Source organism: Lucilia sericata, unplaced genomic scaffold (assembly GCF_015586225.1).
Source record: "Lucilia sericata isolate MDLA Ls3-8-SP2 unplaced genomic scaffold, ASM1558622v1 Contig000571F_arrow, whole genome shotgun sequence".
In the NCBI taxonomy this organism is placed as follows: Eukaryota; Metazoa; Arthropoda; class Insecta; order Diptera; family Calliphoridae; genus Lucilia; species Lucilia sericata.
This window is the reverse complement of record NW_023994579.1, coordinates 60,727-86,532: the sequence shown is the minus strand read 5'-3', so window position 1 is coordinate 86,532 and position 25,806 is coordinate 60,727. Positions and strand designations below refer to the sequence as shown.

General features: G+C 31.6%; 1 protein-coding gene across 1 annotated transcript in view; it reads left to right on the top strand.

Moving 5' to 3' along the window:
* Positions 1–25,806, top strand: part of LOC119606317 (protein dachsous) — a 271,844-nt gene that overhangs the window by 197,631 nt on the left and 48,407 nt on the right.

Below are 25,806 nucleotides of genomic sequence, written 5' to 3'. Positions count from 1 at the left end.
TTAAACAATATCTTTGGCGGTAATAGTTTTAGTTTCGCTTAAGCAACCATTAACCTAAAAAGAAGAAGAGCTTTTATAACTAAAGCTCTTTAAGAAAAAAATTTTATAAAAAAGTTCTCAAAAAGCTTTTTTATAAAAAAGCCCTGTTTTATGATGCATTTTCATAGGCGGTAATGGATATTGAACCTATTGTATAAAAAAGCTCTCTTTTGGAAAAAGCTTAGAAAAAAACTTTATTGTAGACAAAATATCTGTATTTTGTGCAAAAGCTTAGTACTTAATTTAATAAAAAAAGCGATACATATGCGGAAGAAGCATATGTTAATGTCGAAATGATTTACGTGAACACCTGCAGTGTTGGCCTATTTAACGGTGTTCCTTTTCACGATAGTAGTCCTGTTGGGGAATGACCCGTGTTATGATTCAAGCTTAATCCAAACTCGACAAAGGAAAAGGCAATCACTGGTTAGCGTCGATAGAAAGTGCAGACCCAACATCAAGTGAAAACACCCTATTGATGCTATGAGGAATGCCGTTGTCCCTACAAACATTCCCAGACTCACCCCCAGTACATTGCTGGACCTCTTGAAGTCGCTCAACCACACCACTGAGACGGATTTAGTTAATACGGACCAACACCTAGCGGAGGTAACTGGTAGTGCGAAACACAGATCTATATTTAATTAGCCAGACTTATTTCAGTGGCCAAAAAGACTTACTATGATAAGTTGAGCATGTTTTATAGTAAACTCCAACACACTCAACCTTGAAGGAAATTCACTGATAAATTAAAGATTAAGGTATTAACAACCTTAGTTCAGCACACCACTCCAACCATCACTCCATCCGACTAACTTCTGATACAACTGGGAATCCCTCTAATGCATCATATACAAGTATCTGATGATACATCGAACACCAACTCATACCCAATCTTTGCGTTATCAGTTCAAATACAACATTTTATTAATCCAAAGCATTGCTCCTAGTTTCTCGGAGCGGTAACAGAAACTTATACCGAGAATTTATATTTTACCGTGTATCAATCTTTTAACAAAGCACTCCCTTTCAGCGAATTTGGGTTTAAACCACAGCCACTACGTGGATCCCAAAGGAAACTCAACCAACTGACCAGTCAGAAAATGTCTTGCGGGCAACTGGCCGCCCGTAGTACCAGATTCTGTGGAGCTCTGATTAGACCCCATGTCAAATCATCCACCAATTTATAGTCCCGGCAGACTAGAGCTACTGGTAGCACATTTTTAACAAGGGATTGCAATACACAAGGGATTGCAATACACCAATACGCAGGGGGGGGGGGGATACTGCTATAGTGATGAGCAGGTGTATGTTGTTCTCAAGAAAAGAAAATAGACTAATTTTATACTGGCGACCCCAACAATTGTTTGAAACGTCATAACGCCATGATTATATTAAATCATTTTGAACACGATCTCTAGAACCACCTGTATGCAGACTTTTTGAAATCATTAAGCAGCTCATGTTCTTGTCTAAATATTGTGACATTTATTACAGTATCTTGTCTAATTAATAATTTCAATGCTAATTTAATTTTAAACTTTCCAAGTATTTTGCACTGACAGTTGTCATTTTATTTGCAAGTTTGTTGCTTAAATCTATTGTTTTCGTAACAACAGTAGAACAACAACCTTATTTGTCAATCATATACAATGTATAAAGTGGAAATATTTATTTTATTATTTAGTTAAAACAAATATTAATTGTAATTTAAACGTAATTGTTTTGCTGGCAAAATAATTAATTACATATTTTGCTTTGTTGCTAACAAGTTTGTGGCTTAAGTCTTTTGTTTAGAAGCAGTTAACCATTATGCTGTTTTTCAATAATATATAACAATTTTACTTAATTATCAACAAAAAAAAAATTATTAATATTTGGTTTTACATTCATTTGAAATTAAAATGATACTTAATTTTTATTTATAATTTTTATTACTTTGGTGCGTCAACTAAAGTAGTTATTTGACAAAATTGTATTCACTTCTCTCAACTGCAGTCAATTCCTTCAGTCAAGTAAGTCACTTCCCCACATTTCATAGTTTATAATTTATGGGCAATTTACAAACACCAGTAGCTGCCTTTGATGGCTTTCTGGTGTCTTTTTAAGCTTTTTAAGCCGGTAGTTGTGGTGGTTTTGTTACTGTTACTGTTCAGTTTCTGTTTCAGTTTTTAAGTGCAACATAAAGGTATTATTTATGAAACAATCAAGAAGAACAAGTTTTTGCGTTTATTTCTTGCATCTTTACTTTAAAGAGTTTCCATAGTGTGTTATAAAGAAAAAAAAAAAAAACATATTAATGGATAAAGTGTAGCAAAATGTACACATATGTATACTACATTGTTGTTATTGTTATGCAAATTTCTTTTGAGGATTTTGTTTCGTAAGTAATATTAAGCTACCGAACTTAAAGAATTTTAAAGATAAGAAAAACTAAACTTAGTTTTCTTTCATTAATTATTTGTATAAATTCTTAATAATGTTTTCAATTTAAAAGCTCATATCGTTAGTAATAAAATTATAGAAAAACTTGTTCCTTAAATAATATGGCCATTTTTTTGTTAAGTGCTGATTGCGTTTGCCCATTTCGCTTTTTCAATTTTCTTGTTTTAATACTTTAACAATGTTAAAATATTATGCATTATTATTTATTGATAAACCATAGTTGATGTAACGCTTTCGCTAATTTAACGGACTTACATTTGCATTTGGTTAAAATTTGTTTTAGCTGTTTTTTCTATATTTTTATTTTCACAAAACCGTTTTCTTTTATTTGCTTAAGCGAAAGGTGTTGTGTGTGAGTGTGTGTGTTTGACTGGTTAGTTGTGGGTATGCAAAATTTTTGAGCGTGTCTAAGCCAAACATTAACATGTGAAAATGGAAAATCTATTGCGACCGCAACACTTAAGGGCATTTAGATATTACTGGTTTGATTTTCTTCTTCTCGCGTCTATTTAGTTTCGTTTACGTATGAATGAAAAAGATTTTGTTATTTGAGATGTTTGTAAATTTGAAAATTATGTAATATTTATGTTTATATCAGGGTATAAAATATTATAAATAATAGCAAAACAATAACAATAGATATTTCTTTAGGTAATCACCATATTTGTTAACGAAAAAATTTGGAAAGAAAACGCCATAAATTTGTTAAGGAGGTTTGTTGCTTAAGTTTTTTGTTTATCATAATGAAATGGATAAATACTAGCAACTATCGACGCACTAACATATACCAGGTTATAGACTAGCATTGTTTAAGCAATAGACTATAAAATAGACTATAGATTACACTACAGACTAGAATATACACTGTACTAAACTATATACTAAAGAATATACTATAGAATACTATAAACTAAACTATAGACTAGACTACAGACTAGACTATAAACTAGACTATAGACTAGACTATAGACTAGACAATAGACTATACTATAGACTAGACTATAGACTGTAATATAAAATAGACTATAGACTAGACTATAGATTAGATAATAGACTAGACTGGAGACTAGACTATAGACTAGACTATAGACTATACTATAGACTAGACTATAGACTATACTATAGACTAGACTATAGACTAGACTATAGACTAGACTATAGACTATACTATAGAATAGACTATAGACTAGACTATAGACAAGACTATAGACAAGACTATAGACTAGACTATAGACTAGACTACAGACTAGACTATAGACTAGACTATAGACTAGACTATAGACTAGACTATAGACTAGACTATAGACTAGACTATAGACTAGACTATAGACTAGACTATAGACTAGAATATAGACTAGACCATAGACTAGACTATAGACTAGACTATAGACTAGACTATAGAGTAGACTATAGACTAGACTATAGACTAGACTATAGACTAGATTATAGACTAGATTATAGACTAGACTATAGACTAGACTATAGACTAGACTATAGACTAGATTAGACTGCAGACTAGACTAGACTATGGATTAGTCTATAGACTAGACTATAGACTAGACTATAGACTAGACTATAGACTAGAATATAGACTAGACCATAGACTAGACTATAGACTAGACTATAGACTAGACTATAGAGTAGACTATAGACTAGACTATAGACTAGACTATAGACTAGATTATAGACTAGACTATAGACTAGACTATAGACTAGACTATAGACTAGACTATAGACTAGATTATAGACTAGACTATAGACTTGGCTATAGACTAGACTATAGAATAGATTATAGACTAGACTATAGATTAGACTATAGACTAGATTATAGACTAGACTATAGACTAGACTACAGACTAGACTATAGGATAGACTATAGTCTATAGTCTAGACTAGACTATAGTCTAGTCTATGGCCTAGGCTATAGTCTGGTCTATAGCCCAGTCTATTGTCTAGTCTATAGTATAGTCTATAGACTAGTCTATGGTATAGTCTATAATTTAGTCTATAGGCTAGAACATAAACCAGACTGTGGACTAAACTGTGCACTACACAATAGACTAAACTATGGATTAGACACTAGAATTAAATATAGACTAGACCATAGACTAAATGGTAGACTAGAACATAAACTACACTATAGACTAGCATATAGTCTTGACTCTAGCCTACACTATAGACTGGACTATAGACTGACTGAAAATTTTTTATAGTTGAAACTTTCTAATTAAAATATTCTTATAAAAACATGGAACGTTTGTTATTGTTATTTAAACAGCAGTACTCACCAAAAAGATTCCCTTTAATAATTGCCAACAGCGTAGGTGGACATTAGCATTCTAAGGAATATATTTCCTTAATAAATTCAAAGTTCCACCATAATAAATACAACCAGACCATATATACCAAAACGTGTACTTATAAACATAAAATAATCATAAACACTTTTGACAAAACCAAGCCAAGCAGGCAAAAGCATGACAAAACCAAACAATTGCAGCCAACAGTAGCATTGTGGCAACCATTCCTTAAGGAATAAATACAAACACACAAAAACTAATATCACAAAATTAAATTATATTTATTACTTTACTAACTAACAACAACTATTTTTGCTGAGTATGCAAAAAAAAAAAAAAAATTTTTTTTTTTTTTAATAAAAAACTATATGGCCACGGTTTTTTACGGTTTATTTTTCATAAAAATAAACTTGATTGCTTTTGTCTCCATTTAATCAGACATGTTGTTAAAATGTTCTTTAAGTGTTGTAAGTTGTTTATTATTGTTGTTGTTGTTGTTCTTTTTCGAAAATTTATTACTTTGTGCTGCTGGTATGTCTGTGAGTCGTTAGCATACAACTTGTTTTTTTCGTCATATACAATATTTTTTTCTTTCTGTAGCAAAGCTTGAGTGATTTTAATTAATGTTAATTGAAATTATGTGTTTTTATGAAATGTTTTTTTTCTGTTTTGATTGATTTTTATTTAATGTAAATTTGTTTTTGAACATTTTACAAATTATCTAACGTTTGTTTTGTTTACATATTACATTAAAAATATTTAAAATATTTTGTATATCTTCATTAAGATCTTGTTAGGAGTTTTTTTTAGTTACATGTGATGTAATTTGTAAAAGTGATTTACATAAGCAGCTGGTTACAAGCTAGTTAACTAACATTGAGGGCTTTTTTGGAGGAAAAGAACAAGAATACGATTGAAAACAAACTCTAATAAAATATGAGTTTGTGTCTTAAGTCTTTTGTTTTGGCACGTGTGATGCCAAATTTGTTTATTCATTGTATAAAGCACAAGAATTAATTAATATTTGACTTAATTAAAATATTGAAATTATATTTAACATTTAACTTAGGTATACAGGGTGCTATAGTTTAGTATATAGTCTAGTTTATAGGATATAGTCTATGTTAGTATAAAATCTTATCTATAGTCTAATCTATGCCCTGTTTAATCTACTTCAAACCTCACTGATTTGCCTTCTAAATTTGTAACATTTCTATTATAATCTCTATTCAAACTTCAATTTAAATTTACCCAAAAATCCAATTTATTATAACTTTAAAACCATTTTAAGTCAAAAATATCTACATTAAATGATTTCATATAATTTTTACTTTTTTCAAACCTTATAAAATGTCTGCATTCACTTTCTCCTAAACAGAAACAAAAACTATTTTCATTTCATCCACTAACAAGACAAACACAAAAACTTTTTTCCTACAAACCAGCAGAAAGTAATAAGAAAATAAAAACAACCAACATACACATGTATTTCTTTACACCTTCAAGTCCTTACATGTTTAACAAAAAAAAGATCTGCTTGTATCGTTGAATGTGCAACAAACCGTAAGCAGTTAAACTAAAACACATTTTCATATTGTATCTCTATCTTCGAACACAACATATACAATAGACATAATAACAAGTCTGAAAAAAAGTTTAAAAAAAGCTTTCAAAAAAAGTTATGAAGCAAAAACATGAAATATCATTGAATTTAACAAGACTAACAAATATTTTTCGTGAAAATCCACAATAAAAACATATTGGAAAATACTGTTAAAATTTTTGTTGTTAACAATTTACAACAGCCACAAAAAAAAAAAAAAACAAAAATATAAAACAACAAAAATTATTGATGAATAGAAATTGCTTAAACTTATTGATAAATCACATAGAAATAAAGTGAAAAAAAGAAGTGTTAACAGCCACAAAAATAAAATCAAACTAACTGGTTCACTTTATTTTCACATATTTTTCTTATAAAAATTAAAAGTGCATTTTGAAGGGAACAGATCAATGCTCAATCAAGTTGATATATTTTATTAAAATTTAATAATTTTATTAAAAATATTTTTCCCGAACTAAAAATAACTTTTTGAAAATAAGTGGATTATATGATATTTCTAGCTTAAAAAAATTTGCATTTTACTTTTGTTGTACACATCAAAAGCCTAAGGTGAAGCCGGCATAAATATGCATTTCAAGTTAAAACTATTAAGTACTTTAACGAATTTACTGAGAAAATGCAGCAGTTTAAATGAATGTATAGTTTCATGTCTACTCTACAGACTACTCTATACATTTTTTTCTATATTATTAGTTTTTCCACTTTAGTTTTTCCACTTTAGTCTATATTGTAGTCTATAGTCTAGTCTATAGTCTAGTCTATAGTCTAGTCTATAGTCTAGTCTATAGTCTAGTCTATAGTCTAGTCTATAGTCTAGTCTATAGTCTAGTCTATAGTCTAGTCTATAGTCTAGTCTATAGTCTAGTCTATAGTCTAGTCTATAGTCTAGTCTATAGTCTAGTCTATAGTCTAGTCTATAGTCTAGTCTATAGTCTAGTCTATAGTCTAGTCTATAGTCTAGTCTATAGTCTAGTCTATAGTCTAGTCTATAGTCTAGTCTATAGTCTAGTCTATAGTCTAGTCTATAGTCTAGTCTATAGTCTAGTCTATAGTCTAGTCTATAGTCTAGTCTATAGTCTAGTCTATAGTCTAGTCTATAGTCTAGTCTATAGTCTAGTCTATAGTCTAGTCTATAGTCTAGTCTATAGTCTAGTCTATAGTCTAGTCTATAGTCTAGTCTATAGTCTCTATAGTCTAGTCTATAGTCTAGTCTATAGTCTAGTCTATAGTCTAGTCTATAGTCTAGTCTATAGTCTAGTCTATAGTCTAGTCTATAGTCTAGTCTATAGTCTAGTCTATAGTCTAGTCTATAGTCTAGTCTATAGTCTAGTCTATAGTCTAGTCTATAGTCTAGTCTATAGTCTAGTCTATAGTCTAGTCTATAGTCTAGTCTATAGTCTAGTCTATAGTCTAGTCTATAGTCTAGTCTATAGTCTAGTCTATAGCCTAGTCTATAGTCTAGTCTATAGTCTAGTCTATATTCTAGTCTATAGTCTAGTATATAGTCTAGTCTATATTCTAGTCTATAGTCTAGTTATAGTCTAGTCTATAGTCTAGTCTATAGTCTAGTCTATAGTCTAGTCTATAGTCTAGTCTATAGTTTAGTCTATAGTCTAGTCTATAGTCTAGTCTATAGTCTAGTCTATAGTTTAGTCTATAGTCTAGTCCATAGTCTAGTCTATAGTCTAGTCTATAGTCTAGTCTATAGTCTAGTCTATAGTCTAGTCTATAGTCTAGTCTATAGTCTAGTCTATAGTCTAGTCTATAGTCTAGTCTATAGTCTAGTCTATAGTCTAGTCTATAGACTAGTCTATAGTCTAGTCTATAGTCTAGTCTATAGTCTAGTCTAGTCTATAGTCTAGTCTAGTCTATAGTCTAGTCTAGTCTATAGTCTAGTCTATAGTCTAGTCTAGTCTATAGTCTAGTCTAGTCTATAGTCTAGTCTAGTCTATAGTCTAGTCTAGTCTATAGTCTAGTCTAGTCTATAGTCTAGTCTAGTCTAGTCTATAGTCTAGTCTATAGTCTAGTCTATAGTCTAGTCTATAGTCTAGTCTATAGTCTAGTCTAGTCTATAGTCTAGTCTATAGTCTAGTCTAGTCTATAGTCTAGTCTAGTCTATAGTCTAGTCTATAGTCTAGTCTAGTCTAGTCTATAGTCTAGTCTATAGTCTAGTCTATAGTCTAGTCTATAGTCTAGTCTATAGTCTAGTCTATAGTCTAGTCTATAGTCTAGTCTATAGTCAAGTCTATAGTCTAGTCTATAGTCTAGTCTATAGTCTAGTCTATAGTCTAGTCTATAGTCTAGTCTATAGTCTAGTCTATAGTCTAGTCTATAGTCTAGTCTATAGTCAAGTCTATAGTCTAGTCTATAGTCTAGTCTATAGTCTAGTCTATAGTCAGTCTATAGTCTAGTCTATAGTCTAGTCTATAGTCTAGTCTATAGTCTAGTCTATAGTCTAGTCTATAGTCTAGTCTATAGTCTAGTCTATAGTCTAGTCTATAGTCTAGTCTATAGTCTAGTCTATAGTCTAGTCTATAGTCTAGTCTATAGTCTAGTCTATAGTCTAGTCTATAGTCTAGTCTATAGTCTAGTCTATAGTCTAGTCTATAGTCTAGTCTATAGTCTAGTCTATAGTCTAGTCTATAGTCTAGTCTATAGTCTAGTCTATAGTCTAGTCTATAGTCTAGTCTATAGTCTAGTCTATAGTCTAGTCTATAGTCTAGTCTATATCTAGTCTATAGTCTAGTCTATAGTCTAGTCTATAGTCTAGTCTATAGTCTAGTCTATAGTCTAGTCTATAGTCTAGTCTATAGTCTAGTCTATAGTCTAGTCTATAGTCTAGTCTATAGTCTAGTCTATAGTCTAGTCTATAGTCTAGTCTATAGTCTAGTCTATAGTCTAGTCTATAGTCTAGTCTATAGTCTAGTCTATAGTCTAGTCTATAGTCTAGTCTATAGTCTAGTCTATAGTCTAGTCTATAGCTAGTCTATAGTCTAGTATAGTCTAGTCTATAGTCTAGTCTATAGTCTAGTCTATAGTCTAGTCTATAGTCTAGTCTATAGTCTAGTCTATAGTCTAGTCTATAGTCTAGTCTATAGTCTAGTCTATAGTCTAGTCTATAGTCTAGTCTATAGTCTAGTCTATAGTCTAGTCTATAGTCTAGTCTATAGTCTAGTCTATAGTCTAGTCTATAGTCTATCAATAGCCTATGTACTAAGTCTAGTCTATAGTCTAGGTCTAGACTGTCAGTCTAGTTAAAGTCTATAGTCCTATGACCTAGGAGTCCCAGTCATAAGTCTATGAAAGCTACTATAGTCTATATACTTTTGTTAGCATAGTCTAGTCTCGTCTAGTCATAGTCTAGTCTATAGCTAGTCTAGTCGTCTATAGTCTAGTCTATAGTCAGTCTATAGTCTAGTCTATGTCTAGTCTATAGTCTAGTCTATAGCTAGTCTATAGTCTAGTTATAGTCTAGTCTATAGTCTAGTCTATAGTCTAGTTATAGTCTATCAGTAGTCTAGTCAGTAGTCTAGTCTATAGTCTATAGTCTAGTCTATAGTCTAGTCTATAGTCTAGTCTGTAGTCGGTCTATACTATCTATATCTAGTCCTAATAGTATATACAATTCAATTGTCCTTGTCTGTAATCTTAGTCTATATTCTAGTCAGACTGGCAGTATAAAGTCTAGCCTATGACGGAGTCCACAAATCTACTGAAAGCAATTAAAGATCACTTTAGTTCCTTTAAAATACTGCCTTTTAATCTCCAGCAACTACGCACACTAAAACAAATAACTAACGAGCTGTGTAACTTAAAAACACACACTTTCTTTATCTTTCAAAACTCTAACGAAAAAATTAAACAACAAATCTCATCATTTTCGAAACTTAAATTTTCTTTGGGTATCCATTATGACGTAAAATTGCCCAAATAAAGCTTGCGATAAAAATTTTCTCTTAAAGTAGTCAAACATATTAACAATAAAAACAAAAAAAAAAGACAAACCAACAACAACAAAAATTAAAAACATAAACATTCATGAATTGCATTTTTTTGGGGGGAATTATTATTAGTTGCTCTCTTTTTATTATTATTTCTACTGGAGTTCAAAAAAACTCTCTTCTTTTGTCCCATTCAGTTTGTAACGAAAAGTGAAGTCATGCGTTCATTGAACTTCCAAAACATGTTACGAAAATCTGCAAAAGAAGAAAAAAGGAAAACAAATCTTTCCTTTTTATATTCGTTTGTTGTAGTTGTTGCTGTTACAGCAACAAGTTGTGTAAGTAAAAGCCCTAACATTGAATTTACCTTCAAAATTTTTATTCGATTTAGACTTTTCTACTATCATGCGGTAAGTTGTTGGGTTTGGGTAACATTTTGTGAATGTGTTAGATATATCAGGAATGGAAAGTTTACTACCATTAAGATATAGAACTCACTATTAGATCTACATACAAGATACTATACTAGAGACCAGGTTAGATAAAAACGAGACACCACAATAGACTAGAGTACAGACTAGACTATAGACTTACTAGACACTAGACTGATAGACTAGACTATAGACTAGACTATAGACTAGACTAGAGACTAGACTATAGACTAGACTATAGACTAGACTATAGACAACTAGAATAGACTATAGACTAGACTATAACTAGACTATACTATAGACTAGACTAGACTATAGACTAGACTATAGACTAGACTATAGACTAGACTATAGACTAGACTATAGACTAGACTATAGACTAGACTATAGACTAGACTATAGACTAGACTATAGACTAGACTATAGACTAGACTATAGACTAGACTATAGACTAGACTATAGACTAGACTATAGACTAGACTATAGACTAGACTATAGACTAGACTATAGACTAGACTATAGACTAGACTATAGACTAGACTATAGACTAGACTATAGACTAGACTATAGACTAGACTATAGACTAGACTATAGACTAGACTATAGACTAGACTATAGACTAGACTATAGACTAGACTATAGACTAGACTATAGACTAGACATAGACTAGACTATAGACTAGACTATGGACTAGACTATGGACTAGACTATAGACTAGACTATAGACTAGACTATAGACTAGACTATAGACTAGACTATAGACTAGACTATAGACTAGACTATAGACTAGACTATAGACTAGACTATAGACTAGACTATAGACTAGACTATAGACTAGACTAGACTAGACTATAGACTAGACTAGACTAGACTAGACTAGACTAGACTAGACTAGACTAGACTAGACTAGACTAGACTATAGACTATAGACTAGACTATAGACTAGACAATAGACTAGACTATATACTAGAAAATAGACTATACTATAGACTAGACCATAGACTATACTATAGACTATACTATAGACTATACTATAGACTATACTATAGACTAGACTATAGACTAGACTATAGATTAGACTATAGACTAGACTATAGACTAGACTATAGACTAGACTATAGACTAGGCTTTAGACTAGTCTTGGGACATGTTACATGACACGACTCTGAAAGAGTCACTCGACAAGACTCTAGAGTGGTTTAAATTATAGGCAGTTTTCCATTCCTGCTTGATACGATTGTTGTTTTCTAACAATTTTGCTGCTAAAGCATTTAACTAACTCTTCTCCTTTCTCTCTCTCTCTCGTTTTCACTGTATTGGTGATTTGACCATTTGTTTCTGTTAGAGAGTACTACAGCAACAACAAATAAAATATGCGTTGGATTATGAATGCGTTTTTTCCTAACTTGTTGTTGTTATTATTGTATATGATTCCTGTTCAAATGTTGTAATAAACAATACAATCTATAATTTAAGTTGGTGTTGTTGTTATGGTTGTTGGTTATGTCGATTTGTTATTATTACTGCTATTGTGGTTGTAGTTGTAGTTGTTGTTGTTGCTGTTGCTAGTTGTGATGATGGATGAACGTAAAAATTCGTGTTCAAACACTTTACTTTATATTCCTTGTACAAAATTGTTTATCTTAAAAACCATGTTGTTGCTGTTAGCTGGCAACGAAAGGCTTTTTTTGTTTTTTTTTTTTATTGCTGTTAAAGCTAGCTGCAATTGAAAGTGGGGAGTGTTGTAATCATCATCATATCAATATTGTGTTGTTGTTTTTTTCACTTACTTTTTTGTTGGTCACTTAGAAAATGTTTCCTTTTAACCATTTTCTTCTGTGAGACAAACGTAGAAAAAGCATTAGGGTCGTGTTAGGGTATAGCTGTTGTTGTTAGGTTTTTTTTCTTGCTATTTTTTTTTTGTTTTTCCTAAAAGGTAATAATGCGTTTAACATGTTTTTATGTAAAACTGTTTTTTTTTCTTCTTTCTATTACAATTTTTCTTTTGCTTTTGGTTGGATTTATTTAAAAATTTTTAAAATATGTTTAAAGATTGAAAGCTTTTTGTTTGTGTATGTGTGTGTGTGTGTCTTTAAGTGTTTTTCCTTCCTTGCTTTCTTTAGAAAAAAATTAAAAAAACTAATCTAACAAACAAGAAAACATGATTAGATACACGATTATATGGTACATAACTACGATTAACAACAACTAAGTTGAAAAAAAATCAAAACAACCAAATGAATGGATGTTGTTGATTTTTCTTTCAGTTTTTTGTAAATTATTTTAATGGAAAAAGAGCAGATGTTTTTTTTTTTTCCTTTATAACTTTGATTGAAGGCTGTTGGTGTGTTTTTTATAACAAAAAGTATTACAGATTGTTTAATACATATAAGCAAAAATATTCAAAAATATTAAATATAATTTTAAAATATGAATACAGATGAAGGAATTCAATATGTGGGGATTAGCTTCGACATATCTTAAGCTTTTCACTTTATACTTTTTAAATTTAAAAAATTAAGAAAAATATTATTGCACATTTAGCTTGATGATGTGTTAAAAATTACAATTAATTATACCCTACACCACTTTAGTGGGGAGGGTGTATTGGGTTTGTGCTGATGAATCATTTTCTGAGTCGATTTAGCTATGTCCGTCCGTCCGTCTGTCCGTCCATGTAAACCTTGTAATCAGACTACAGACTCGCAATTTTGAAGATAATTCAATGAAATTTGGGACATGATATTCTATTGCCCCAGGGACCAAGCCTATTGAAAATGGTTAACATCGGTACATTATTTCACCTAGCCCCCATACAACTGAACCCCCGAATAGAGCTTGTAAGCCTTGTAATCAAACTACAGGTCGCAATTTTGGAGATAATCTAATGAAATTTGACACATGATCTTTTATGGTACTGCAGACGAAGCCTATTGGAAATAGTTAACATCGGTCCATTATTTCACCTAGGCCCCATACAACTGAACCCCCGAATAGAGCTTGTATGCCTTGTAATCAAACTACAGGTCGCAATTTTGGAGATAATCTAATGAAATTTGACACATGATCTTTTATGGTACTGCAGATGAAGTCTATTGAAAATGGTTAACACCGGTCCATTATTTCACCTAGGCCCCATACAACTGAACCCGCCAAATAGGGCTTTTAAGTTCATAATTATGTTTAATATACTCGTATCTCGACAAAAAGCTGCAAAACCAAGTTCTATACTAGCTTTGATGACCCTGGTGAACTTTATAATTATAGGGCCTCATTTGACCCTAGCCCCTATAAAAAGCCCCCATCAAAATTTTACTTAAATATCCACAGTTTTATTAAACAATAAATGGCTTATGTATATCTGAGACAAAGTACAATTCAACTTAAATGCTTTATTATGAAAACTGAATTATATTTTATTCGTATACAGGTGTAGGGTATTATATGATCGCCCTCGCCCGACTATAACTTCTTACTTGTTTTCTCTCATCAATAGAAAAACACTTTACTAAATAAGCATTTAACAGGCTGCCTGACGGAAATAGCTTTAGTCTTGTTAATATGCTTTTAAGCTTAATAATATCAAGACCCTATTATAAAATATTTTTCCAGCAATTTCATTAAACTATTTATCGGTCTCATAACAAAAGTCAACATCATTAATTGTTAATAATTTTAGCTTTTACATTTTGCCTACATTATGACAGGAAGAGTTTGTATTAAGAATAATAATAATAACTTTTTAGTTACAAAAACATTTTTCAATATTAAACAACCAACACGTCAAATGTTATCACAAACGGTTTTGTTTGATAAGAAAACGCCAAAAGAAACATTTCTTCATACAAAAAGCGCACCGTCCTCTACAAAAGCCGCTGTATGCAGCAGACACAACAAAAACTATAGCATTTACTATATTTTAAGTCAAATGCTATTGCTGCTGCTGTTGTTTGCAAAAGGTGTAATAATTACTGGCAACATCTTGTGGCAAGTTATATTTCTGTTTTCCTCCGGATTTCTTTTGGCATCAAGGCAGCCCACGTAAAAAGCAACTTCTTTCGTTTAAAATAATTCATATAAAAAAGGTGTTAATCATTAATAAAATGTGCTTTATATTTTCCTTAAAAAAAAAAACTTTGTTTAATTATTAATGATGCCAGCAGCCTTAACACAAATGTTCTGGCTTTTTCATAACAACTCTAGACAGTTGTTAGAGTTCTAAAACTCTTTTTTTAAGATAAGAAAGTAGTTTTATAGTTGTAACATTTCTAGTACATACATACATACGTACTATATTTAGTCTATAGCTTATATCACAAGCGGAAATTATTTAAACAATTTAACTGTTTCCTTAGTTAAAATTTTTTGTGTGTTTTTTCGTTTGTATTCTATTGTAAATAGTTTTTGTTTTTTTCTTTAATTTGCCAAATCTAATCATTTTAATTTAAAACTATTGTATAACATCAAAAACATTTAAAATTCAATCAATTAAAATTGTTTTGGATATTTTAACTATCTAGTTTTAAAAGAGGAAGGTGTCCCAAGAAAAAAAGGAATTTATAGAATTATAAACTTGTGCCAAGTTACAAACTCCTTTTGTTCTATCTAGTCAAAAGCGATAGTTCACATTGTAGTTCAAACCATAGACCAGAGAAAAGACAGTGTTATAGTCCAGACTATATCCAAGACTACAGAACAGGCTATCCTCTAATCTAATAGTCGAGTCTATAGTCCAGCTAATAGTCTAGTCTAGAAGTAGTCTATAGTACAGTCTATAGTCTAGGCTATAGTCTAGGCTAGTCTAGTCTATAGTCTAGTCTATAGTCTAGTCTATAGTCTAGTCTATAGTCTAGTCTAGTCTATAGTCTAGTCTATAGTCTAGTCTATAGTCTAGTCTATAGTCTAGTCTATAGTCTAGTCTAGTCTATAGTCTAGTCTATAGTCTAGTCTATAGTCTAGTCTATAGTCTAGTCTAGTCTATAGTCTAGTCTATAGTCTAGTCTATAGTCTAGTCTATAGTCTAGTCTATAGTCTAGTCTATAGTCTAGTCTATAGTCTAGTCTATAGTCTAGTCTATAGTCTAGTCTATAGTCTAGTCTATAGTCTAGTCTATAGTCTAGTCTATAGTCTAGTCTATAGTCTAGTCTATAGTCTAGTCTATAGTCTAGTCTATAGTCTAGTCTATAGTCTAGTCTATAGTCTAGTCTATAGTCTAGTCTATAGTCTAGTCTATAGTCTAGTCTATAGTCTAGTCTATAGTCTAGTCTATAGTCTAGTCTATAGTTTAGTCTATAGTCTAGTCTATAGTCTAGTCTAGTCTAGTCTAGTCTAGTCTATAGTCTAGTCTATAGTCTAGTCTATAGTCTAGTCTATAGTCTAGTCTATAGTCTAGTCTATAGTCTAGTCTATAGTCTAGTCTATAGTCTAGTCTATAGTCTAGTCTATAGTCTAGTCTATAGTCTAGTATAGTCTAGTCTATAGTCTAGTCTATAGTCTAGTCTATAGTCTAGTCTATAGTCTAGTCTATAGTCTAGTCTATAGTCTAGTCTATAGTCTAGTCTATAGTCTAGTCTATAGACTAGTCTATAGTCTAGTCTATAGTCTAGTCTATAGTCTAGTCTATAGTCTAGTCTATAGTCTAGTCTATAGTCTAGTCTATAGTCTAGTCTATAGTCTAGTCTATAGTCTAGTCTATAGTCTAGTCTATAGTCTAGTCTATAGTCTAGTCTATAGTCTAGTCTATAGTCTAGTCTATAGTCTAGTCTATAGTCTAGTCTATAGTCTAGTCTATAGTCTAGTCTATAGTCTAGTCTATAGTCTAGTCTATAGTCTAGTCTATAGTCTAGTCTATAGTCTAGTCTATAGTCTAGTCTATAGTCTAGTCTATAGTCTAGTCTATAGTCTAGTCTATAGTCTAGTCTATAGTCTAGTCTATAGTCTAGTCTATAGTCTAGTCTATAGTCTAGTCTATAGTCTAGTCTATAGTCTAGTCTATAGTCTAGTCTATAGTCTAGTCTATAGTCTAGTCTATAGTCTAGTCTATAGTCTAGTCTATAGTCTAGTCTATAGTCTAGTCTATAGTCTAGTCTATAGTCTAGTCTATAGTCTAGTCTATAGTCTAGTCTATAGTCTAGTCTATAGTCTAGTCTATAGTCTATTCTATAGTCTAGTCTATAGTCTAGTCTATAGTCTAGTCTATAGTCTAGTCTATAGTCTAGTCTATAGTCTAGTCTATAGTCTAGTCTATAGTCTAGTCTATAGTCTAGTCTATAGTCTAGTCTATAGTCTAGTCTATAGTCTAGTCTATAGTCTAGTCTATAGTCTAGTCTATAGTCTAGTCTATAGTCTAGTCTATAGTCTAGTCTATAGTCTAGTCTATAGTCTAGTCTATAGTCTAGTCTATAGTCTAGTCTATAGTCTAGTCTATAGTCTAGTCTATAGTCTAGTCTATAGTTAGTATATAGTCTAGTCTATAGTCTAGTCTTATAGTCTAGTCTATAGTCTAGTCTATAGTCTAGTCTATAGTCTAGTCTATAGTCTAGTCTATAGTCTAGTCTATAGTCTAGTCTATAGTCTAGTCTATAGTCTAGTCTATAGTCTAGTCTATAGTCTAGTCTATAGTCTAGTCTATAGTCTAGTCTATAGTCTAGTCTATAGTCTAGTCTATAGTCTAGTCTATAGTCTAGTCTATAGTCTAGTCTATAGTCTAGTCTATAGTCTAGTCTATAGTCTAGTCTATAGTCTAGTCTATAGTCTAGTCTATAGTCTAGTCTATAGTCTAGTCTATAGTCTAGTCTATAGTCTAGTCTATAGTCTAGTCTTAGTCTAGTCTATAGTCTAGTCTATAGTCTAGTCTATAGTCTAGTCTTAGTCTAGTCTATAGTCTTGTTTATAGTCTGGTCTACAGTCCAGTCTATAGTCCAAATTATAGTCCACTCTCTTAAGTCTATACCAAAGAGCGACAGTAGTCCTGTAGAAAGACTAGACTTTAGTTCAGAGTACATTTCAGACTGTAGAACAGACTATGTTCCAGGCTATAGTACAGTTTATATAAAATACTGTAGTTTATAGCTTTTATTTAAATTATTTTTTAATATAAAATTATTCATTTCAAATTGCTGCAGTAATCCATCAAAATTTTATATTATTATTTAAAAACATTTTAGCCTAAGGCAACTTCCCCCTTTTGTCAGTTAAACAAATAAAGAAAAAGTAAAACAAGAAACAAAAACCAGCAACAATTGTTTAATTGTCAAATCTTTCTTTGTTAATTTTTTTGTTTTATTTTGTTGTTGTTGTTGGTTTTTGTTGTTGTTTGTTTCAGTTAAACCCCACTCAAATCGAATGGAATCAAATGAAATGATTTTGGGCTAATTACCCTTTTGTGGTAACCTAAGATCATGATGCATTTACAAGCGCAGCAACGGCAACAGCAACTTAACAGCAACAACCATTTAAAGCATTCAAGCAGTTAAGCATCACTCTTTAAACAACAGCAAGAAAAAGAGCAAAAAAAAGCACACAAAAAAAAAACAGCAGGAGTTTAAAGACTTTCATTAAACTTAAACGTTTTAAACCTTTAACACACATAAAGTTTTATTTCAGTATTTTCTACTACGTCTTCAGTTAAAATTTGCTGCTGTTGTTTTTAACTTCTTATTTTAATTTTAATTTGTTGCTGTGGTTGTTCTTGTTGTTGTTGGTTTGTTTTGTTTATTTGAAAATGTGCAAAAATTTTATCTTCGTCACCAGCCAGCAGCAACAGGGCACCACACCAACCACCAAGATACCCGTGATACCTAACAACACACATCCGTACATACATCCATACATTCACACACTCACAGTTGGCCACATTATCTGTCAACAACATTTAAATTGCTGTCTTTCTTTTTATAATTTTTTTTTTGCTGCTTTTTTCAGTTGGTGTTTGTTCAAAATTTAAAATCGTTTTTTTTTTTTGTAAATAAAACTAAAAATTTGTAAAAAGATTTGCTTTTTTAAATTTTAAACGGTCGCCCACTATTTGTTGTTGTAGGTTTGTTTTTCATTCTTTTTATTTTGGTTAATTTTAGTTTATGTTGTTGCTTAAATTGGCCAAATGAGTTCAAATGAGAAATGTTCAAAAGAAAATCAAAGCCACAAAAAAACTAAGTTAAATTTGAGATGTGAGGAGGACATTTGTTACAGATTTTTTTGTTTATTTTTTTTTTTTTGAACAGATATTTTAATTTGAAATTTCTTGACAGCTTTTAAATGTTTTATTCCTCCTTAGTTGGCATAATGATATTTTAAACAAAAAAGTTTGTAAATTTAGCACATATGTACATATTTGACTTTGACCGACAAAATTGGTAGTTATTGAAAAAGGTAGGGTTTAGTTTTTTTTCCTTCTTTTGGCATGTGTAATAGTAAACTACTTTCCAATTAAACTAGTTTTTACAATTCCTTAATTAGTTTTCATTAAAAACTAACAAATTAAAAAGGAACATAAGGCTAAGACAATACCTAAGTGGGAGCAAATTTACAATGTAATGTATTTATTGTTTAAAAAGGTTTTTTTAGTGTAGAAATGTATCAAACAATAATCTAGATTACATAGTCCAATCTATAGCCTAGACAATTGTTCAGTCCATATTCTAGGCTATAGTCTTGTCTATAATAGAGAAAGAAGTATAGTATATAGATTATACTATAGACTAGTCTATATAAATTAAAGCCTAGACTATAGTCCAGTCAAGAGTCTAGAACATAATCCAGTCTATAGTCTAGTCTATAGTCTAGACTAGAGTCCACTCTATAATGTAGACTATAGAAGAGTCTATAAACCAGCCAAGACTGGGCTATGGTCTCGACTACAGCCCAGTCTATAATCTAGACTATAGTCCAATCTATAACCCAGTCTATAGTCTAGACTATATTACACTTTATATTTAAGGCTATAGTATGGTGTATATTCAAGACTAGTCTGGTCTATAGTCTAGACTATAGTCCGGTTTATAGTCTAGATTATACTTCAATCTTATTATGGATTATACATAATCCAGTCTGTAGTATAGACCATAGCCTAGTCTATAGTCTACACCATAGTCTAGTCTATAGTCTAGTCTATAGTCTAGACCATAGGCTAGTCTATAGTCTAGACCATATGCTAGTCTATAGTCAAGACTATAGAACAGTCTATAATCCAGTCTAGACTGGACTATGGTCTAGACTATAATCCAGTCTATAATTTAGACTATAGTCCAATCTATAACCAAGTCTATAGTCTAGACTATAGTACAGTCTATATTCAATACTATAATCTGGTCTATAGTCTAGACTATAATCAAATCTATAGTATAGGCTATAGTCTGGTCTATAGTATAGACTATAGTCTTGTCTATAGTGTAGACTACAGTCCCGTTTATAGTCCAGATTATACTCTGATCTGTATCCTAGACTATAATCTTGTCTATAGTGCAGTATATAGTATTGACTATAGACCAATCTAGTTCAGTTTATAGCCTTTAGTCTAGACTTTAGTCCAGTCCATAATCTAGACTTTAGTCCAGTCCATAATCTAGACTTTAGTCCAGTCCATAATCTAGACTTTAGTCTAGTCTATAAAACAGTCTATAGTCTAGTCTATAAAATAGACTGTAGTCCAGTCAATATTCTACACTATAGATTAATCTATAACCTATATCTATAGTCTAGATTATAGTCCAATCTGTAGACAAGACTATTATCTATTTTATAGACTATAGTCCAGTCTATACTCTAGACTACAGATTAATCTATAGCCTAGACTATAGTCCAGTCTATAGTCTAAACTATAGTCCAGTCTATAGTCTAGTCTGTGGAGTAGTCTAGTCTATAGTGTAGACCGTAGTCCAGTCTACAGTCTAGACTATAAACCGACCTATAGTCCAGCCTATAGTCAAGGCTGGACTATATACATGGTCCAGTCTATAGTCTAGATTATAGTCCAATCTGTAGCCAAGACTATTATCTATTTTATAGACTATAGTTCAGTCTATACTCTAGACTATAAATCAGTCTATAGTGTAAACTATAGTCCAGTCTATATTCTAGACTGTAAACCGACATATAGTCTAAACTATAGTCCATCCTATAGTCAAGCCTATGGTATCGAGTCTATTGTCTAGTCTACAGTCGACTCTGTTAGGGTTAAGAGCTTTTCAGATTGAATAAGTAAAGACAAACGAAAATATTTGCCCAATAAACAATTTTATCTTTTTGGTATTATCCCTCCCTTCACGCAAGAATAATACTCACTTTACAACAAAGTTTTACCTAACTTGAATAAATATTTGTTTCCTTTTCTTAACATCAAATGGGGTTTCAATTGATGATTTTTAATACCACCAACCAACATATCGATGATTGAGTATATTGTTGCAACATTATGATACAACTCTTGACACAAGTTTTTGTTTGTAAACTAAATGTATAAGTATATTGTTGTCGAGCATGTTTATGTGTAAAATGTTACATGTCAATCATTTATGAATATGATCAATATGTTGTTGGGTTTTCTGTATAGTATTTTGATTGATGGATGAAAATCATCAATGCTTTGAGTAAGGAAAAATCAAAGGGGATAAGAAAATTTCAATAGTCATTAACCTGTAAGAAAAAAGAAGATAATAAAGAGGATTAATCAATAATTTTTAAAGGAGATTATGAAAGTAATTAGTATTATTAGGTTTAAAAGGTAAAAACATTTTTATATTTTATAGAAAATTGTTAAGAAAACTCTATTTACAATAGAATTAGCTGCTAAAGACTTATTACTGTTTACCCATCAGCCTACTTGTAAGCTTTTAAATAGGCAAATGTAAACAGCTGTTGTTATGAGTGAGTGAACACTTTATGTCTCTTCTCTCTCTCTCTCTTTTCTTAAACAAAATTTGCATGTTATGCAAAGAATTTTTTATTATTTTTCAGTATTTTACAGAAATCTTGTTCATTCTTACAACAACCTTAACATTTTTGTTCATGGTTAATTCTATATTTAGAACAGTTTTCATATTTCAAACATTTGTAATCAAAATAAATTATATAAATTTATTATTTATTTTTCTGGCAAATTAAAACATAATAAAAAACAAAACACATCATACTAAAAACATTTCTTATGCATTCAAATTACAGTCCAACTATCTGTCTGTCCTTCCAACATTGCTCTAGTGTGTGCACAATTATTTAGCCTGTTAAATATTTTGACAACTTCATTTGTAATCAGAAATAAAACATTTAAAAAAAAAATAAGCTGCCATTCGTTTCATTTTTATCCCAACCCCTGCTTTAAGTGTGTTTGGAATTTTAAATGAAAATGTAAGTTTTTGCAACAATAAGTTAAAGCAAAATACATTTATACTTACAAATGATGTAGCAAGAGTAAAAAACAAAATGCAAAAATCGAAAAAAAATTAAGCAGGCAATTTATAAAAAAGTAAACTTGTGGTAAAAAATGTTAAAGAAAAAATAAAATCAAACTTTATAACAAAATAATTACGATTTTAAACATACAAGATTTGAAAACTAGCAATCATACACTCAGTGGTTGGATTTACTATTAAGTTAAATGTTAACAATGACAGCAGCTGCAACAAACGCAGCAGCAGCAGCAAAGGGGAGGGTTGGTAGGTTTAGTAATAAGTTCAGAATTTAAAGAATTTTTACATAATTTTGCAGATTTTTAGAGAGATAGTAATAAATTTGACGTTGTAATGGCCTAAAAAGTCCAAGTCGGTAGTTCCGGTTATATGGAGGCTAAGTAAAATAATGGATCGATATCAACCATATTCAATAGGCTTCGTCCCTGTGCCGAAAAACATGTTTGTTACAAATTTTATAAAAATATCTTCAAAATTGCGGACTGTAGCTTGCTCACAAGATTTACATGAAGAGCCAAGTGACTCAAGTGATTCTGAAACGATAAGGTAGGTGTAGGACCAATATTTTTGTGAGTTACAAACATCAGCACAAACGCATAATACTCTCCCCACTATAGTGGTGTAGAATATAATAAATTTTTACCATGATGCTATAACCTGCGACTCTTGGTCTCGGTACAGGGACTTAAATACATACAAAATTGCTTTACTGAAGCCCTGACTAACTCGCATCTGGGACCATCTTTTAATGAGAAACACTCTAGGTAAGTTATAACCCGAAACAGGCGGTTTATATCGAGGTTGCTGACAGTAATAACATTAAACAATGGAAGTAATAACAGCTGCAATGACAAGGATAAAGGGAGAGGGTCTTCCAACTTCTCTGCGAATGGCTTGCCCTAGTTGATATAATACAATACAAGCTAGCGGCATAGGGTTTCAAGCAACCTCAGATGACTGCTTCGACACAACATTTATCAAATGATAACAACAACATAATACCTAATCCCAACAGTTATGAAGTAGAGAGGATGGTGGAACTGTTAGGCGAAAAACATAGCTTAGCTATTGAGTACCAAAAATTGGCTATCTTGGAACAGAGGAGAATGTTGAAGTTGACGACCCAGCATATCATATTCAGTCAAGCTATGGACACTCCGAAGTACACAATTTTTAAAGGCCTTCTGGAAAAAATCTGTTTGATCAAGCCCGAATATAAGGGCTTTGAAATGAAGTCCCTATAAATACGGCAGAAAAAGCAACACTCTGAAAGATTACAAGAAAAGATAGCGGGACGATCTATGTTATAATAACTTTATCATTACCTGGCTTTAATGGTTGAAGACAACCCATAGTTGTCTATGGATAGGCAAGAAAAAAATTGAAAAAGATGTTTCTGAAAAAAATCTGCTAGATCATGCCCGAATGAATATAGGGGCTTTGAAATGAAGTCCCTATCAATACGGCAGAAAAAGCAACACTCTGAAAGATTACAAGAAATGATAGCGGGACGATCTATGTTATAATAACTTTATCATTACCTGGCTTTAATGGTTGAAGACAACCCATAGTTGTCTATGGATAGGCAAGAAAAAAACTGAAAAAGATGTTTCTGAAAAAAATCTGCTAGATCATGCCCGAATGAATATAGGGGCTTTGAAATGAAGTCCCTATCAATACGGCAGAAAAAGCAACACACTGTAAGAGGACAAGGAAAGATACCGAAACGATCTAGGTTATAATTACTTTATCGTTACTTTACAACCAAAAAATGATTGTCTCTTGACAGACTAGAAAATTGAAGAAGTGGCTTCAGTATATCATATCGAGTTAAGCTAAGGACTCCCCAACTTACGCAACTCTTTAACGTGTTCTGAATAAAATCTGTTAGATCAAACCCGAATATAAGGGCTTTCAAATGAAGTCCCTAACTATACGGCAGAATAAGCAACACTCTGAAAGAGGACAAGAAAAGACAATGGCATGATCTAGGTAATAATTGCTTTATTATAACCAGACTTTTACGGAAATTAGGTATTACTTTCCTCAAGGCCACATATTGAACAATACTAGAAGAACTACGTCTACAAATCTGAGGTTTTTTTCCATAAAAAATTTGCAGGAAAAAGAGCGTAGAACTAGTTTGATAATGGCCTATGTGTATTTATATCTTCGGATCAGATGTAATAAACTTCTGCCTTTCAATCTAATCTAACTTAACCTACAACAAGTAAGAAGTTATAGTCGGGCGAGCCCGATCATACAATACCCTACACCAGTTATAAAAAAATGTGTTTTAGTGTTCATAATAAGGCATTTAAGTTGAATTTTACCTTGTCTCAGATATACTTTAGCCATTTTTGTTGAATAAAATTGTGTACATTTAAGTAATATTTCGAAGGGGTCGTATAGGGGTTTATATAGGGGTCAAATGAGGCCCTATCATCAGGGTCATGAAGGCTAGTATAGAACTTGGGTTTACAGCTTTTTGCCGAGATACGAGTATATTGAACATAATTATGAACTTAAAAGCTTACTCTGGGAGTTCAGTTGTATGGGGGCTAGATCAAATATTGGAATGATTGTCTCTTGACAGACTAGAAAATTGAAGAAGTCGCTTCAGTATATCATATCGAGTTAAGCTAAGGACTCCCCAAGTGTAACTTACACAACTCTTTAACGTGTTCTGAAAAAAATCTGTTAGATCAAACCCGAATATAAGGGCTTTCAAATGAAGTCCCTAACTATACGGCAGAATAAGCAACACTCTGAAATAGGACAAGAAAAGATAATGGCATGATCTAGGTAATAATTGCTTTATTATAACCAGACTTTTACGGAAATTAGGTATTACTTTCCTCAAGGCCACAGATTGAACAATACTAGAAGAACTACGTCTACAAATCTGAGGTTTTTTTCCATAACAAATTTGCAGGAAAAAGAGCGTAGAACTAGTTCGATAATGGCCTATGTGTATTTATATCTTCGGATCAGATGTAATAAACTTCTGCCATTCAATCTAACCTAACTTAACCTACAACAAGTAAGAAGTTATAGTATATATATAATACCCTACACCAGTTATAAAATGTTGTTATAATGTGTTTTAGTGTTCATAATAAAGCATTTAAGTTGGGGTTTATATAGGGGTCAAATGAGGCCCTATCATCAGGGTCATGAAGGCTAGTATAGAACTTGGGTTTGCAGCTTTTTGTCGAGATACGAGTATATTGATCATAATTATGAACATAAAAGCCTTACTCTGGGGGTTCAGTTGTATGGGGCTAGATGAAATATTGGACCGATGTTACCCATTTTCAATAGGATTTGTTTCTAGTACAATAGAAGATCATGTGCAAAATTTCATTTGAATTATCTTCAAAATGTCGACCTGTACTTTGATTGCAAGGCTTACAAGCCCTTTTCAGGGTTTCAGTTGTATGGGGGCTAGGTGAAGTAATGGACCGATCATAACCATTTTCAGTAGGCTTTGTCACTGAGACAATAGACAATCATGTATCAAATTTCATCGTTAAAAATGCGAACTGTAGTTTGATTACAAGGTTTACATGGACAGACAGACAGACGGACGTAGCTAATGTCCGATGATTCTAAGCCGAT